This window comes from Ambystoma mexicanum, chromosome 1q (assembly GCF_040938575.1).
Source record: "Ambystoma mexicanum isolate Mex_15411 chromosome 1q, UKY_AmexF1_1, whole genome shotgun sequence".
In the NCBI taxonomy this organism is placed as follows: Eukaryota; Metazoa; Chordata; class Amphibia; order Caudata; family Ambystomatidae; genus Ambystoma; species Ambystoma mexicanum.
The window spans coordinates 567,138,420-567,156,299 of NC_090922.1; the positions used below are offsets into that span (position 1 = coordinate 567,138,420).

The 17,880-nt window shown below is 44.4% G+C and overlaps 1 protein-coding gene across 4 annotated transcripts in view; it reads left to right on the forward strand.

Annotated features, from left to right (window-relative positions):
- TRMT1L (tRNA methyltransferase 1 like) overlaps window positions 1-17,880 on the forward strand; it is a 1,318,548-nt gene that overhangs the window by 1,174,663 nt on the left and 126,005 nt on the right. The window lies entirely within an intron of this gene.

Here is a 17,880-nt window from a genome sequence, read left to right on the forward strand (position 1 = left end):
GGTGGGCTTATTGAGAGAACATTTTGAAAGAACTGTTTTGGCAACCATGACCGGAGATAACAGTAGTCACGGATCCCTCACTCATGGGGTGGGGAGCCCATGCCAACGCCTTGACCATCAGCGGTCGTTGGTCTCCATCGGAGTCCAGACTACACATCAACCTATTGGAGCTGAGAGCGATCAGACTAGCGCTGAAAGCTTTCCTGCAATCAGTACAGGGAAAGAATGTCCTAATAATGACGGACAACACAGTGGCCATGCACTACCTCAACAAAAGACGAGGCGTGGGATCACTGCCACTGTGCAGAGAGGCAATGCAACTCTGGTTTTGGGCAATTCAAGAAGGAATCTCTCTATCAGCAGTTCACCTAGCCGGAGAGTAGAACTTGACGGCGGACGCTTTGAGCAGGCATGGCACAGTCTCCCACAAGTGGGAACTAGCTCAGGAAGTCCTTCAGGAGATCTTTGCCCTTTGGGGAACCCCTCAAGTGGATCTGTTCGCCACCAGTACCAACAGGAAGTGCAATCTGTTTTGTTCAAGGGAATTTCCCCCGAGAGGAGCTCTAGGGGACGCATTCGTAGTGGACTGGGAGTTTCCACTCCTGTATGCGTTTCCACCAGTCCCCGTCATTCCTCAAATGAACAGGAGGTTGAGAAGATTCCAGAGGACCATGATCCCAATTGCCCCAGACTGGGCCAGGAGAACGTGATACCCGGACCTTCTGGACATGTCCATCTGCCCTCCACTTCGCCTTCCACTCAAGGAGAATCTTCTCTCACAGAAGGGAGGTCAGGTTCTCCATCCAGACATCAGAACCCTCAACCTTCACGCTTGGCTTCTGAAAGGTTGAGATACAAGGATTGGGACCTCCCTGATGACGTCATGGAGGTGTTGCTTTCGGCCAGAAGGCCAGCAACAAAGTCTTATACCGCTACCGTTGGAACACATTTTGCAGCTGGTGTAGAGAAGAGAATATCGACCCCTTTTCATGTGGTACACCAACAGTGTTATCCTTTCTACTCTACTTGGCAAATTCAGGCCTTCAAGTTGGCACTATCAAGGGCTATCTCGCAGCGCTATCGATCTTCAAGTGCACTGCACAGGAGCCATCGTATTTCAAATTACCCTTAATAATACAATTTCTAAAGGGATTAACTAATGTCTATCCCCAAGACCATTCCAAGTTCCCTTATGGGACTTAAATTTAGTCTTAAATTTCCTGATGGGTACTCCTTTCGAACCACTCCACTCTTGTTCGTTAAGATTTCTCACCCTTAAAACTGTCTTATTAGTGGCACTAACATCTGCTAGAAGGGTGAGTGAATTACAAGCTCTATCTATCATAACATTTTGCATAAAGACAAAGTTGTCCTACAGGTGAAGCCTAATTTCCTCCCAAAGGTGGTTTCTGAATTCCACATCACTCAGAAAATTACCTTACCTTTATTCTATCCTCCTCCCCTTCCGGGGAAAGAGGAAGAAAGGCTACACAGGCTGGACCCAAGGCGGGCTTTAAGCTTTTACATCAGCAGACTTGCTGGGATTAGGAAAGCAGACCAACTGTATGTAGGTTACTCAGGGCACAAATTGGGACTACCGATAACAAAACAGACCATTTCCAGATGGATTATTTTGCCCATTCTGGAATGTTACAAACTAGCAGGGAAAGAGCCTCCTCAAAATCTTGGGGCTCATTCAACCAGGGGTATCGCAGCCTCTTCGGCCCTCCAAAGAGGGGTTCCGCTTCGAGACACATGTGCGGCTGCCACATGGTCGTTCGCACATACCTTCACAAGATTTTACAACCTGGATTCCTCCTCTAGTCAAGAGACTAGGTTTGGCAAAGCCGTATTACATTCTGTTCATTCCTAAAGGGAAACATGGCGTTTTTACTCCCACCTCCAATTATACACCACTGCTATGGGAGTCTATCAAAGAAAAGGAATACGTCAGAGGACACAATCCCTTCGAAGAACTAGTTACTTCTTACCTGGTAACGTTCTTTCGATGGGATGTTCCTCTGACGTATTCCTTATCGCCCCTCCCATCCATCCCCGCAGTAATACTTCCCTTGTGGTTGCAGTTTATGCTCCTTCAAGGTCAATAACCAATTCATGCATGACTTATTTTATGCTACAAAACGGAACTGAGCAACGGACGCTGCGCGTGGCTATTTATGAGCATGGTGATGTCGGCGTCGATCCGGTGGCTGTCGAGGGACACCAACTCGACGGATGTCGTTGCGCAGTGCCCTCTACTGAGAACATTTTTTCCGAGGCCAGCAAGCTGCAGACGAATTATCAAAGATGAGGAATACATCGGAGGAACATCCCATCGAAAGAACGTTACCAGGTAAGAAGTAACTTGTTCTTCTTGTTGCACTTCGGGTGGTGATTACTCACCACTGGGTCCCCCTCTTCTGGGCTCAGACCCCTCTCAAATATCAGCCTCCTTCCCGTTGGGTTCACTCTGGCTTGTAATCAAAAAGATTTTTCGGTTCTGGCGCTGGTGTGATGGCTTCTCACCCCCGGATCCCCCTCTTCTGGGCTCAGACCCCTCTCGAGTGTTTGCCTGCCTCCGTCGCGTTCACTACAGCCTTTTCACTAAATTTTACTTATAGCATTCGCAAGTCTTGGTCTTTTTTTTAACAGTTCATCGTCGAAATCCCTGTCGGGTTCACCTTTGTGAACACACTGTTCATCAGGACATTAGGCTTCGTCCCTTTCCATCGGCATCCCTCAGTCGGGTTCACTGTTGCCAACTTCTGCCGCACACACAATTTCTTCTACTTTCTTACGTTGCAGGATTCACTTCCCCTAGCTTTACAATCTTCTGCCGGTCAAAGACTTGCGACTGTACAGAGGATTTTGCTAGACACCTGTAGGACCACTTTGTTGACCCCTTTCTCGCTCTGTTCTCAAGTCCTTCTGGTAACGGTAGTTTCAACAATACGGCAATCTCCCAGAGTTTCTTGAGTGAGCACCCATGTGGTGCCGGACTCCTCTGCAGCTGGGTGTCCCTCAATGTTCACAGTTCTTTGAACTTTCCTTAAACTTGCTACTTTGTGACTTTCATTCAACACAGTCCAGTTTCTTATCGGTTCTCCCCTCGACTCGCCAGCTGTGATAAACCGCTTGGCTTCTCTTGTTTCTGGAGTCAAGCCCGGTACCACGGTGGCAAGCGTCTCTACTTAGCTTGGTTATCAGCAGAGAAGGACCCCTTGTACCTTTGACATCTGCTGCAACACACGCTAGCTATTGTTCATAGTCTTACGATTCCTTCCACAGAGGCTTTGCGTGCTTGGGTCGGAAAGGGCAAGCTCGCTTCTCTCCTTGTCACCCTTTCGGTTTTTGCCGCCTTTCTCCTCCTCTTGAACTGCTGTACTTGGATAGATTAGTCTTCGTGCGGGCTGCCTTGCTCGTATTGTGCTCTCCTGCTCTACCTTTTATCCCTGTGGGGAAAGGAAAGGGATTTTGTTTGTGTGTGTGGTTCTGGTTAATTGCCTGACTTTGCCTGACCCTTGGGTTGGGACAGGTCAGGTAAACAACTTTAGTGTTAGTCCATTGTCTTTCGTGTCGGATAAAAAGGGGGAGAAGTAGAGTTTAAGTATTCTGTGTGGTAGGATGGGGAACAGTTGTTACATGAAATGATAGCCTTCGTCCTAGCGGGGTAGATGATTTCGGAAGGGTACATTTAGTAGGGTTTGTGAAATGAATGGGTGGGTGGTGTTTTGTCAAAGCAGATTGTGAGTTTGGAAAATAATAACATGGGGGGGACGTGAAAAGAATGATCGGGAAGTATTCTGGTATACAACAGAAAGACGGGGATCCTGGGAGATGTAATTTCCCACTGCACTGGGGTTTGGGTTCTTAAAGGGCTTTACCATAGGCAGATGGTCTGTTGGCTTTGGATAAGGGAGATTCATTGGGAGGAAGAGGGGTAGCTCTGGAGCAGTCTACAAAAGCTTCATGGACTTCACCCTCCTCCCCGGTATAATACTGCGTCTCCCCTGGGTTATTTTCCCAAGCACAACCCCGGGTTACCCTATCCAGGTGATCTTTCTCAGCTCGTCTGCCTTTAGTGTTGGGATAACAGAGGGACAGTTCTTCCCTGGCCACCTGAATAAGGGATTCCCAGGATCTACTTGGGAGAATACCCTCGGGTTTCTCAGAACTCATAGAAAAAAGTGGATGTAATTGTCGTTGTTACTGTAGGACACTGTTTCAATTGGTTCAAAAGAAGGTAGTCATTATTGGTTGTACTCCAATACATTTTATTTTGAAGACAAGTTATAATCGATTTGCATTGTAAAACTGGCTGACGTGATAAATACTCCCACGTGCTCATGTAGTCCTGGATATTAAAATTAAGAATGTGTCAATTGTAAAGAACAAAGAAAATATTTGATGGTTTTAAAAAGTAAAAATATTTTCTTATTTTTTCTGTAGAGCTTGCAATTGAAACTGGAAGATAATATTGTTCATTTTGGTGGTATTCCTGAAAACAAAAAGTTCCTTTGGCAATTTGTCCACACAATGCAGTGTCTGTTATTTGTCCCTGAATCCCTCGTACTAACAATTTCAAGGACACAATGTGGAGAGTAACTGCAAAGAAATTATAAGATTCACTATAATGAAACATTACCAACGAAAGTGAAGTTTCTATCCATAATAGCTGTCGAACGAGAATGTGCTTCAACTTAACATTGCTAGAATGGAAAATCAGCAAATAATGTAAGGGAACATTTCAGTTGTAACCTAATATTTATGCTATTGTATGCTTGATTATCATTTTTGTGGTGCATTGATATTCAAGTTGACACAAAGTCAGGACATTGTAAATGTAACTTTTATAGGAAAATACATTTTTGATTAAAATGTTTGTCTAGCTTATTTTTCAAATTGGGTACTGACATATTTTTTGCTTTCCCAAATTTACAGAGTGACGTCATTGGCGGGAGGTGGGGTGTGTGTGTGTGCCCACGCGCCATGGCTACACACTTCCCGTGGATGGGTTCTTTAACTAGAACTGGAGAATAACCATCACTGGCGGAACTGTAATATCCATATACTGCGACGATTGTGATGCACCAGTTTGGCCATTTGCATTACCAGTCATCTGGAGCAACATTCCTGCCTTCGTGGTATGAAGACGTGTGGGTGGCAAGGTGTTGCTTTTCGATGTATCAGGAGACCATTGTTCTCACAAACGGAAAGCTGTGTACTTCGATACTAAACAGATGATGGAACACAATTGCATTAGATTTTACCACACAGAACTTTGACTTCGCAATTCAAGTACTGGGATTAGAAAATAGATGAACACAATCTGAAAGGTTTTATACAATGGGACAGTAGACCTAAACATTGGTACAATGCCTTGTAGTAAACATTTTCTCACACTCATTATGTTCACATACATTTTGAATGATTCCTTGGATGTATTCTTCTATTTTTAAAATGAATTAAAAAATATAATGGGCCTCATCACAAGTCCAGCGGTAACCGTGACGGTAAAACTGTCAGGTAGCCGCCGGACTTGCACATTTTACCAGCGCCTGGCTTGCCGGAAACACTGGGGGATTACAACCCCGGCGTTCCTGGAAGTCAGGCGCCAGTAATTGTAACTCCCCATTCCCGTTTGAGTCTGATAAGACTCAATGGGAATGGGGAGCACGGAAGCACCAGCGCCATTAATAACGGTGCCAGTGCTTCTGTGAAACTCTGCTGGCGAGTGCCGTTCTGCCCGCCCGGTTTGACCCTGGCAGGCGGGATAGCACTCGCCCGCAGAGTTGTACTATGCCGGTCCGGTAACAACGGTGCTGGTAGGCTTACCGGCACCGTTGTTACCGGACCGGCATAGTTAGAATGATGCCCAATTACTTGGTAAATTCCAGACTTATTAGTATTTAATTAAAAGTGTACGTTGTTTTCTTCTTTTTGTGAAAAGAAAGTAAAATCTTTTGGTGTGTGTGTGTGTGTTGATCTTTCTGGTTTTGCATTGGGTAACGTGATGTTCTCCAGCATGGGGTCTTGCATGGATTCACATGCTCATGAATATTCTCTGTCGTCCGGCTGGGAATCCTCAGTAAAATTAAAGCATTTCTTCCTTGTCTGTGGTTCCTCTGTACCAGGAGGATAAAAAGCTGGATGCAGCAGGGAAGCGTAACATTACTACAGAAGCATCGACAATCGAGGCCGTCAACGCCCTCACCATTCTCTTGAGGTATGACAGGGTGTTATGGTATACGTTTGGGCCCATCTTTGACTTTCTCCCAGATTATAAGAAAGCTGAAGCCATGTCTCTGTTCCAGGAAGGCAAGGTGGCCTCTGATCACGCAATCACCATCGCCTTCGACATCGCAGATTACGGCTTTTGCCAGATGGGCAATGGCGTGGCTCTCCACTGCCAGTGTTGGCTCAAAGCCACCAACTTCCGCACTGATTTGCAGGAGAAGGTAGTCGATATTCCGTTCGATGGCGACAACCACTTTGGAAAGGCTGTCCACGAGACTCTACAGGCCCTAAACACCAACACTGAGACAGCACGTTCTTTAGGCACTCTCCAGCGGAGGAGGCTGTCATTTCGTTCCTCTAAATCAGAGGTCTTCAAAGCCGCACTCCTGAGGGGTGAGCATGAGACCCCAGCCTGAAATATAAATTCTTTTTTGAAAAATGTTTTAAATTGTGGAAAGAAAAAGCAGGGCAGGGGCAGCTCGTCCATAATGGGTGTGGCGGCGTCGACTCAGTGGCCCCTTCACTCATTATGTAGGAGCTAGCCAAGACTCTTTCCATTTGACAGTTCAGTTCCCCAGCCGCACACGCTCAATGAGACCTGCAAGGCTGGGGGCGTTTTGCTTTACCAGCATTGCATAGCTCATCGGAAATGCTGGTTGGGGAACTGCATGTCTGTATGTGCGAGGGGGAGCTCATGTGCCTCCTCGCAGATACAGACCGAGCAGGCTGGAGTGGGGCTTTTCAGCAACCATGCACAGGCCCCTGCATGCATGTGCAGGAACCAGGAAGCTCTTGCTTTCCGATTCCTGTTTATGATGCAGGAGCTGGAGCGCTGAGGAGGAAACTTCAAGACCAGTGCAGAAGGTACGTTTATGTTCATTTATTTTTTTATTTAAATGTGTATGGATGCGTGTATGCTTGTGTTATGAGTGAGTGTATGGTGATGGGTGCTTGTGTGAATGATAAAGGACTTGTTGTGTTAATGTTTGTGTTGGTCAGTTGAGCTGATTTTAGCATGTGGGGGGTAGAGTGGAAAGGAGGGTTGTACAACAAAGGCATTTTAAAAATGCCTTTGTTGCACAATCCCCCTATCCACCTGCCAAAATCGTCTCTCCTTCTGAGGTGCTGTGGAGCCCACGAGACAGAGATGGTATTTTTTTACTGGACATCTATCATGGATGGCCAGTCAAAAATACCATTCTTTCCCACTGGGCCCCCCACCGCGTTGCATATACACATAATTTATTATTTTTATATGTATCAAGTGCCGCAAGCCCTTGGGCATCAGGGTGCCACAAAAACACACAGGACGCCACAAAAACGCACAGGAAAACACAAAAAGCATGTGGGCAGTAAATGAAACTAAGTGAAGATGTGGGTTTTCAAAAGGTTTTTAAAACGTGGCAGGTGGACTTCTTTCCTTGATCCAAGGGGAATGGTGTTCCAGAGTTCAGTGTCCTGGAACGGGAGAGATCTTCCCAGTCCCATGCTTTTCTTTTTACTCTGGGTACCACTAACCGTTCCTTGCTACTGGAACGGAGAGGCCTTGATGTGGTGTGTGGCATCAGGTGCTCTTTCAAGTATTTCATGGCATTGCCAGATATGCATTTATGCGTCAGTCATAGCCTTAAAGTGTATCCTTGCCAACCTGCGAGCGCTGCATATGTGTTGTTTTTTTGATAAATCGAACACAAAACGAACAGCATCGTTGTGTACAATCTGCAGCTGGTCAATGCAAGGGGTCGAGGCCCCCAACAACAGTACGTTGCTGTAGTATTATTGCCCTGGCCAGCGTGGCTTGATTTCTTTGATATAAGAGGGGTTTGGCTGATATAGGAGGGGTTTGGCGTCTTTTAGTACTTTTAGGTGGTATTGCGTGCGGTGAGTGATACCGTCTACATGAGCTGTGGAGTCTTGATTGCATTCATATAGATACAGAGGGTTTTCACTTTTTTTTCAGCTGGGGATAGCCTGTTTATTGATGAGCATGCAGGCATGGTCATCTGAAAGTTTATTTCTAGCGTGCGCTGAGCCGAAAACTAGCAGTTCAGTTTTAGATGGGTTGAGGCACATAGAATTGGAATACATCCAGTTGTTGATGGTACGAAGGATGTGCTCAACCTGTTCCAAATCTTGGTTGTGGTTGCCACTCAGCTTAAGAACGAGTTGTCATCAGCACAGTTGGAAAAATATACATTGTGATGTCAGCAAGTCACTAACGGTCTGATGAATAGATGGAACAGTTCTGGGGATAAGCATGCGCCTTGAGGTACCCATTCCTTAATTGGTTCAGGTCCTGCTTACCCCAGCACACGCGCAAACCCCTATTACTCAGGAATGAGCATTGGCCTCGGGAGGTCAGTCGGTTTAAAAGACAGGAGTGATCTAACAAGTCGAAGGCAGCTGACAGATCCAAAAGTAGCAGCATGCCTGCCTTCCCTTGTTCGACTATGCACAACATTCTGGTCTGAAGGTCCACCAGCGATGTTTCCGTCCCGTGAGCAGGTCGAAAACCTGATTGGAATTGGCTGGCGGCGACCTTATCAATCGCTTTGAGCAGGAAGAGTGTGTTAGTTATAGGTCGTAAATTGCTCGGGTTGCTTAGGTCTAAACCAGGTTTCTTCGGCTAGGGTGAGACGACCACATGCTTAAGGCTGTCTGGAATAGTGCCATCTCTGAAAGAGGAGTTGACGAAGCTAGCAAGGAAAGGGCCAAAAATGTCAGGATTTTTTGTCACAAATTCGGAGGGCAGAATATCACCTATGCTGGAGGTTGGCTGTGTGGATTTCAGAATGTTGAGAATGTCTGTTGTGGTTATGGGCGAGAAAGCAAATTTCCTGTTGTGCTGTCTCCTTATTAGAGGCTGAAGCAGAAAGCGGTATATGAGATTTCATAGATGGGGCAATCTTTCTGTGAGCCTGTGATATTATGACAGCAAATGACGTTGATTGTGTGAGTGTGTTGGGCGCTGTGGGGCACAGGGATGGTATCTTTTTACAGAATATCTATCATAGATGTCCAGTAAAAAATACCAGGCCTGCCCCACGGGCCCCTCAGCGCCAATTGCAAACTGCTTGGCTTTTTACCCAATTTTGTGCAAAAGTTTGCTCTAAAATGCAACTTTTTAACCCATTATTTTTTAAAAATGTCCCAGGGGGAAAACCCCCCGAAGCCCTCTTGATTGCTTTGGGCTCCCTCGCTACACTCTGTCACTATGGCATATCTGGCGGAAATATTTCACCAGCCTCCACTGGTCCTGGGACTGTGCTGGGAGCAGGTTGGGAGGTGCCCAGGGACTGTGGTGTTGTGGGGAGAGCCCTGGGACTGGGTAGGGGTGGGATGAGGGAGCCCAGAGACTGTGATGGGAGCAGATGGAGGAGCCCAGGGATTATACTGGGAGTAGGGTGCGGCGACAGTGCACAATAGCTCATAGCCATTTGGACTTACTGTCCATTTGGCATTTTTGGGGGGGCTCGGCCTGCCCACATTTTGCTCAAGGGGGGACCCAGGCCAGAAAAGATTGAAGACTAATGCTCTAGAGGGAGAGTCTCAAGGTTGTCCAAAGGTTTTACCTCCTCTCTATCTTCAGCCCTCTCATTCACCCACCCAGCAGGCTTATAGGGGACTCTCACAGACCAATGCAAGTGGCAGACCGTGTCGTCTTCGCCCTCCAGCCAGGACGCAGATGTCAAATCGGCCCTGAACCACCAGCCCAGGACCCACGCTCCCACTTCTGCACCCCAGTGGGAGAGGCCAGTTATTGTAATTTGTCGTTCAGTGCCAAAAGATCTGCACAGACAAATGGGTGCTCAATGTCCTTCAGCAGGTGCATACTCTGGAATTCCAGGACAAAATCCCTCACATTCCTCCTGTTTCTGCGACAGGAACTGCACGTGGTATTGCTGCTAAAGGAGGTTCGAGCCATGCTAAACAAAGGGGCGATATAACCAGTCCCTCAGCACCTCCGGGCTCTGGATTGTACTTGGATACTTTCTGGTAAGGAAGAAGTCAGGGGGGTGGAGACCCGTTCTAAACCTGCGACGCCTGAAGTTCCTCAAATCTGAGAAGTTCAGGATGGTCCCATTGCAGCATGTTCTCGAACAACTGGATGAAGAAGATTTCCTTGCGACCCTCGACTTGGAGGCTGCTTACTTCCACATCGCCATTCATCGCAAGCACTGGAAGTTTGTGCGTTTGTTGTTCAGGGGTGCCATTACCAGTTTAAGGCCCTGCCCATTCGGCCTGAAATCGGCCCCACAGGTGTGCACCAAATGCTTGGCTCCGGTGGCGCCATCAACCAGAAATTCAGTCAGGCCCTGCAAGGGTTGTCCGTTCGCCTGCATCTCTCGCAGTGTGCTCCCTTTCAGATTCCGGCGTATCAGGCGACAGTCGCAAGCAACGCCCCCATCGATGGTTGGGGGGGGGGGGTCACACAGGTCATTCTCATGCCAGAGGTCTCTAGCACCCGGAAGAAAAGGAGTTGCATATCAACATCCTGGACCTGCTGGCAGTCTTCTGGGCCCTCAAGTCCTTTCAACCTCAGCTTCAGGGGAAGATGTTGCAGGTCTTCATGGACTACACCACCACCATGATTTACATGAGGAAGCAGGGTGGTGCTGGGCCATTGCTCAAGGCATGTTTCTCATCCCATTTCACCTGGCAGCTGCAGTCTTGCCACTAATGGGAGCTTCAATAGGCCCAAGTGTCTTGTCTATTCAACGAGTGGGGTCTCCCTAAAATCGACCTCTTTGCAACAGCTACCAACGCCAAGTGTCAAACGTTTGCCAGCAGGTACCCTCAGCCGAGAAGTCTGGGGGACACCTTCTCGTGCCCTTGGGAGGGCCTCTTTCTGTACGCTTTCCTGCAAATTCTGTTTCTACGAGTGATTAAAACACACAGGCATTGCCACTGCAGGATGCTCCTCATTGGACTGGTGTGGCCCAGGCAGATATGGTTCTCGGACCTTCTCCATCTGTCTTTGGTTCCAGCCATCAAACTGCTTCCCCTTCCAGATGACCTCTCCAGAGAAGGAGGGTTAATCGTACACCACGACCCAGTGTCTCTTAGTCTCATGGCGTGGCTCCTGCAGCCCTAGAATTTGGACACTACTTGCTGCCTTTAGAATGCAAGAAAATTCTAGCCAGGGCCGGGGGGCCCGTCTATGCTTGCTTGCTTGCTACAAACACAGGTGGAAGTGCTTTAAGGTTTGGTGCCGGCCACAGACGATTTCGCCTCTGCGTGTAACCGCTCCACTGCTTCTCCGGTACCTGCTCTCGTTGGCCAAGGCTGGCCTTGCCCATGCATCTATCAAGGTCCATCTGACCGCCATATCCCTGTACACCCGGGCTCCAGCCAAGCTCTCCCTCTGGTTGCACAGGCTCGTTAAGGAGTTCCTCAAGGGCCTCTTCATTACATTCCCTCAAGGGAAGGCTCCTGCTCCGGCTTGGGAGCTGAACGTGGTGAACGTGGTACTGTCTAAACTGATGTACTGTCTCTGTTTGAGCCCCTTAGGTTTCTATCATGGAAGACTGCCTTCCTGGTGGCAATCGCCTCGGCCAGGCAGGTCAAGGAACAGCAGGCTCTCTCCTGTAAACCTCCATATTTGTCGTTCCACGCAGCTTATGTGGTTCTGCGAACTCATCCTTCCTTAATGCCAAAGGTACCGTCAGACTCATCTCAACAAACCTTTGGCTCTGCCAGTTTTCTTCGCAAATCCTTCTTTGCCTTCTAAGTGGTCATTGCATTTGCTGGATGTTGCGCATGCCCTTAAGTGCTATGTTGCACGCACAAAGGACTTTCGAAAGACTTCTCATCTTTTCATCAATATTGGGCACGTGGGACATGGTATGGCCCTGTCTAAGGCTTCCATCTCCAGGTGGCTCTCCGGCTGTACCATGCATTGCCATTGTCTGGCCAACAGACCTCTTCCAGGTCGGCCGGGAGCTCATTCCAGCAGAGCCATTGCAGCGACTACAGCGTTATTCTATGGTGTCCCCCTGCTCAACATCTGCAGGGCTGGTACATGGAGGTCCACCCACACCTTCACAAGTGTCAACAGGGATTCCAGGGAGGATTCCTGAGTCGGCCAAGTAGTGCTGTGCAACCTGTTTGCTTGAGGTGAGTCTCTTTCAGGGATAATTGTATTGCTTCTGTGAGCCTTGCCACCTCCCGTGGTTGTGTATGCTTACTTACCTGTAACTCTTGTTCTTCAGCATGGGTCTTGCATGGATTCACATGCACACCCTCCTTCCTTCCTTTCGATGGCAGTGTTCATACTGCCACTTTATGTGCACGTCCAAATCTTAAGATGGCCACCTGGGGTGGAGCTTAGGAGGGCGACGAGTGTCGTTGGCTGGGGCACAATGACCCAAAGTGATTGATAGGTTATAGAAGCGACAAGCAGTTTTTTTAGCTTGAAGCTAAACTGATTTAATATTTACTAAGGATTCCTAGCCTGATGGGGAATATTCATGAGCATGTGAATCCATGTGAGACACATTCTGGAGAAAGAGTTACAGGTAAGTAACCTGTTTCACGTTGGTGATGACAGGGTACATTTGGCTACACTGTGCACCAACTTCATGAGAAGAGATGGAGCACATTGGTTTGACATGTCACTGTCAACTGGAGGGGCGGGTGATATCATTTACTGCCGCGAGTGCACTTGAACTTGGGGCCATGGATCAACAGATACGATTAGCATAAGATGGCGGTTTCTGACCAGTGAGTTTCACATGTGTAAGTGTGAGAAAATCAATGGTAAAATGCATTGGAAAAATATTTCGGATCTACCGATATATGCTCTAAAATACATACCCTATCCATTGGGCCAATGAAATTCCTGAGGACTGCCCCATTAAGAAAAAAGATGTATCTGTAGGCAGGACATATGTGAAGCGCTGCAATACGCATAATGTTTGCACAAGGACTTAACAACAGTATTTTTTAATCAAAAGATACCAGTGTTTCTACCATCTCATTTTCCATTTTTATAGAAGTGATTGATACAGATCTGTTTTTTCCTGTTCATAGTTCTTATAACATAACAGTTTCTCCATAAACATGTATTGTTTATTCTTAAAATTGCATTTTGCGTCTCCCCTGAATACTCTAGTTAATCATACCTTAAATGCATAGCCTTTAGAAAGGCGTCCAATTCACATTTCTATTACTGGTCACTTTGGATTTGCACCAAAAAATGTTTTGGGTCGGGCAAATGTATGTTTGTGTCACATGTTCATTTAAATATCACACTTAAAAAATCAGTCCTGTGTTTCAAACTTTCAAAAAAACTGTTGCAGCCCAGCCATTGAAACCCCATTTTTTTTTTTTTTTTTTTTTTTAAAATATATGGACCTTGTGTGGTTAGTGGTCAGGCTCAAATAGAAATTAGAAAAGTATTTTTTGATCTATTCAGCAATAGTGAAGTTGTTTCTGTAAAGACCAAAAGCTGGTGCTTGATTTCTTTTAAAACATTAAGATTTCTTTTGGCAATACAGCAAAAATTGAACATTTAATTCCTTCCTCCATGCTTGCACTCAACAAAAATAGGGTCATCCCTCATATTGTTCTTGCTGGAGATTCTTATTGTGTTTTTTTTTTTGTAGGCAAGCTATTTTTCTGTATTCGATTCCAATCAGGTTTAAAAAATCAGTAGAGGTTTTTCTCCACCTGGCTTATCTTCATGCTTTCTCGCAGGAGGATTCAAATTCTTGATCTTTTAAAAAAAGTAGTTTATCAGCCGTCAGCAACATTTTTAAGTTGCAGCCCAAATGTATTAAAGTATTCTGATAAAGCCAATGAAACAAAATGAAAATATCGACCAGGGATGCAAAAATATAAAAATACTATGCCAGGCAAGGTTCAGTTTAAGAACATGTTGCATCTCTGTTGGTGAATGCACTGTGTGGCTCTTGGCTTTAGCACTGTTTAATTTTCAGTAATGTTGCCAGTTGGATGGGTGCACATTACATGTCTTGTTTATTGTTCTTAATTGTGCAGAGGTGTTGTGCTGAATAATTTGAAAGCTTGGTTCTTGGCAGAGAGAGATACAATGCTTACTTATAGTTGTGGTTTACTGTTACCGGTTTATTAAAATTGTGTGCAAAACTCAGTAGTTCAAAAATGTATTTTTCAAAGAGACTAGGAATTTATTTTTTTCCGATTTTTACATCACTAAAGATTCCAGCATTTCAAATATCAAAGAAAACATCAAGCTATATAAATGCTAAATTAAAGTTAATACACCCATATGATAACTCCACGCGGATCATGATAAAAACCTCCTACAATGTGATGCGGCTACATCGTGTTAGCGATGTAGAATGGGCTACCTTTAGATCGAAATACCTTAAATACCATAAAAGCCACTAGCTAGTAATGATGTTACTTAATATAACTGTTGCTTCACTATATTTTACGAAATAAAACTGAATATGTGCGGTTAAATTGCACCTAATTTGATAAATTCTAGTGGTTTGGTGGAGTCCTAATCGACAACATATGTTCTAGGAAGGATCAGTAGCAAAAATAATTATGTATTTTGAATCATCTTATGTTCTTAATTAAGAACCAATCTTTATTGTACATTTCCAGTTTCTGTGGTGCTTTATGTTCACCTATAGCTCACTGAAGCAGCTTTTATATTCTGTTGTCATTTATATGTAAGCAATTTTGTTCAAATCAAACATGAGTTGCATATTTATCAGCGTTTTGTGAATAGTTAAATATTCTATATTTATCTGCAGCACACAGCGCTGAAAGCTTTAAAAATTGGCATTTTTGTGCATTACAAAAATCCCAAAAAGCAGCAAAACAAAAAGGTTTCTGTCTAGTACAGAAAACGCTGTTAGTTTTACGATGTATTTGTCAGAACAGCACAAAAAGCACTAAAACATGAGCATTATATTTTGTTCTTCTCTGCAATACATTAAGTGCTGATTGCTTCAAGGGACCTTGTTCTCACTGTATACAGGTGCATGATCTGGCTTTTAATGCAGCCTTCATCCTTATGTATGTGTGCAGCACTTGAGCGGCTTGCTGTATTTGGGGGTATATTTTATACCAATAAATAAACTGAACTTGGCTTTGTGTATATGGGGCCCACATGCAAGGCACATGTGCTCATTTATTTGCCTTGTATTTGTTATAGATTGCTTGAGTGTACTTTATATTGGAGCTTTTCGGATTATCACAAGCGATTCAGTTCTAAATATACCGTGGGGTGTTTATTTGTAACCTTCTATAGAAAGTAATTATGTATTTACAGAACTTGAGACGAGAATGCTTTAATCCACATACTTTTCTTTTTTGCTGGAAAGCTGTTTCTTGTTTGAATGGCTATAAGTCCATTCTGTCTCATTATACTCATTTATTTCTGATCGTGCATTCTGTTTACCAGAAGTGGAATTATATTTCTTGTTTACATGGCTTATATGGCCTTTGTGTATAATTAGTTGCAACAGGATCTGATTTTGTTTTTTGCTCATCAGAATGTGTGCTATATTTCATTGGTTACTTTAGTACAGAAATGTGTACAGCTTTTGAAGTGAAAGCATCCATTACAGAGCGCTCACTTGACATTGTTCTGTGTTTATTTTGTAAAAACAGAGGGCTGCAGCTTTATGCTTGTTTGAGGGGCTGGTTTTTAGAGCAAAATCATTCTGTCTCTTTGCTAGTTTATTGACTTCATGAGACAGTATCTGTTTCATCGCTCTTTGTAGTGAATTTTGAATCCCTTTCCTCCCTACAGAAAATCCCCTGCTTAATTCTGCCATGCATGTAAGCTCTTCTTTCTTTGTGAATAGGAAGTGGTTATAAAACAGCCTGGTCATCAATTGATAACAGAATATTCTTTGTACTTCAGCCATTCGTTTCTTCTGAAAGATTGCAAGGATAACAAGTTGGTGTATATTTTCATAATATTTATGAAAACACATTTGCATCTGTTCTTCACACTTTGCAATAAAACAATGCATCTAGAATGCGTTTTCTCCAACAAAGATCTCAAAACGATTATTTTCTAAAGTCATCCTGCATTAGCTTTCAGACATTTCAAATAACTGTTTGCAGTTGTACTTCTAATTATTTCGATTAATTTAAAAACATTTATACTTGTTTAAACGTTGATTAAAGGTGCAGAATGTCTTGTGCTGTGTTGCATAAACCATTCTATTTCAACCCACAGTATGAAACCAAAATCCATGCTGCAAAAACACCCCAACTTAATTATCTGCTCTAATTCAGTTTACGGGATAATCAAATAAAATGCAGGCCCTTTTCCATGCCTTTCTGAGCTAATCAGTTTACATTGCAGACCCTTTCCATGCCTCTCTGCACTAATTCAGTTTACAGGGTAATCAAATAAAATGCCGGACACTTTGTGCACCTCTTACTAATTCAGTTTACAGGAAAACCAAATAAAATGCATGCCCCTTTGTGTTTTTGAAAAATGTACATTATTTTACTTAGCACTTTGATGCTTCTAAATAATAGCTTTCATAGCCATTTAATTGTGGTTGGCATCCCATCATGCGGCTGGCTGGTTGGTATTCGTCTACGTCCTTTAATCCTTGCCATGCTTGTATTTACCGCCCTGGTTCAGTTAAACGCCAAGGACCTGTTATCTGCCAGTATGACCCCGGATTGTGTTCCTTTTTTTTAGCCTACTCTCAATCGGATTGCAAGCTATTTTATATAAACTTCAAGTTGAACCTTTATCTCGTCAATGAACAACTTGCTGTAATGTGTTTATTAAACACATGCCAGCAAGTTGAACCAAGGTTAAGAGAAAAACTGGACATCACTTTATTCTTGTGCATCATGCAGGCCGTTGCTTTCTGTTGCGGCGTATTAAGTCATGATAATTTGCCTTACGTAATGCAAATTCCACCTGTATCCAAATGAATGTTCTATCCAACTTCCTTAAAATATTTATCTTGTCTGACTGCAGTCTCAATGGTTTGAGCTAAGAGCAGAGGAATGTAATACACACACAGGCTTGTCACTGTACAATGATCATGGCTCAATCATAAATCCAATGTTTGTGTATTGAATGCATGAAGTAGAGACAACCTGTTTCCAAGTGCTAGTGTGAAGTTATACATATTTACAGTGAAAGCATATAGCGCGAAACACTTCTATGCGCTCTAAAAGTACTAAGTATATTAACTCTATTGAAAATATGCCGTGTTAATTAATTCATGTGAAATGCATAAAAGGTGACTCGTATGCTTTACTTAATTCTAACCACACAAGTATTCTGTATACCTATTGCTTGTGAACTGCAAACTGTAGGGGCATCAAGACTTGTTTTAACTGCAAAAATTGACTGTCACCAGTGGGCCTTTTACACCCATTCTACAAGGGGCCATGATGCTACTTGTCAGAGTGAGGCTAACCGCTGGACATCAACCATGCAGCAACTTAAGTGATCTTGCCCACCTTTACAAAACATGATCACCTCCACACACTTTCTGAAGATGCCCGAGAGTAGAAAGGGCCCGTGCTTTATGGGTTTCTGACATATTGCTTCCTCATCAGTTTCCACACTGTCCTGTATTTCCACATGGATTTGAAAGCCTTTCATAGATGAGGAATGTACATATCACTTGCTTTTGGATGGATATGATGATTCCTCCCACA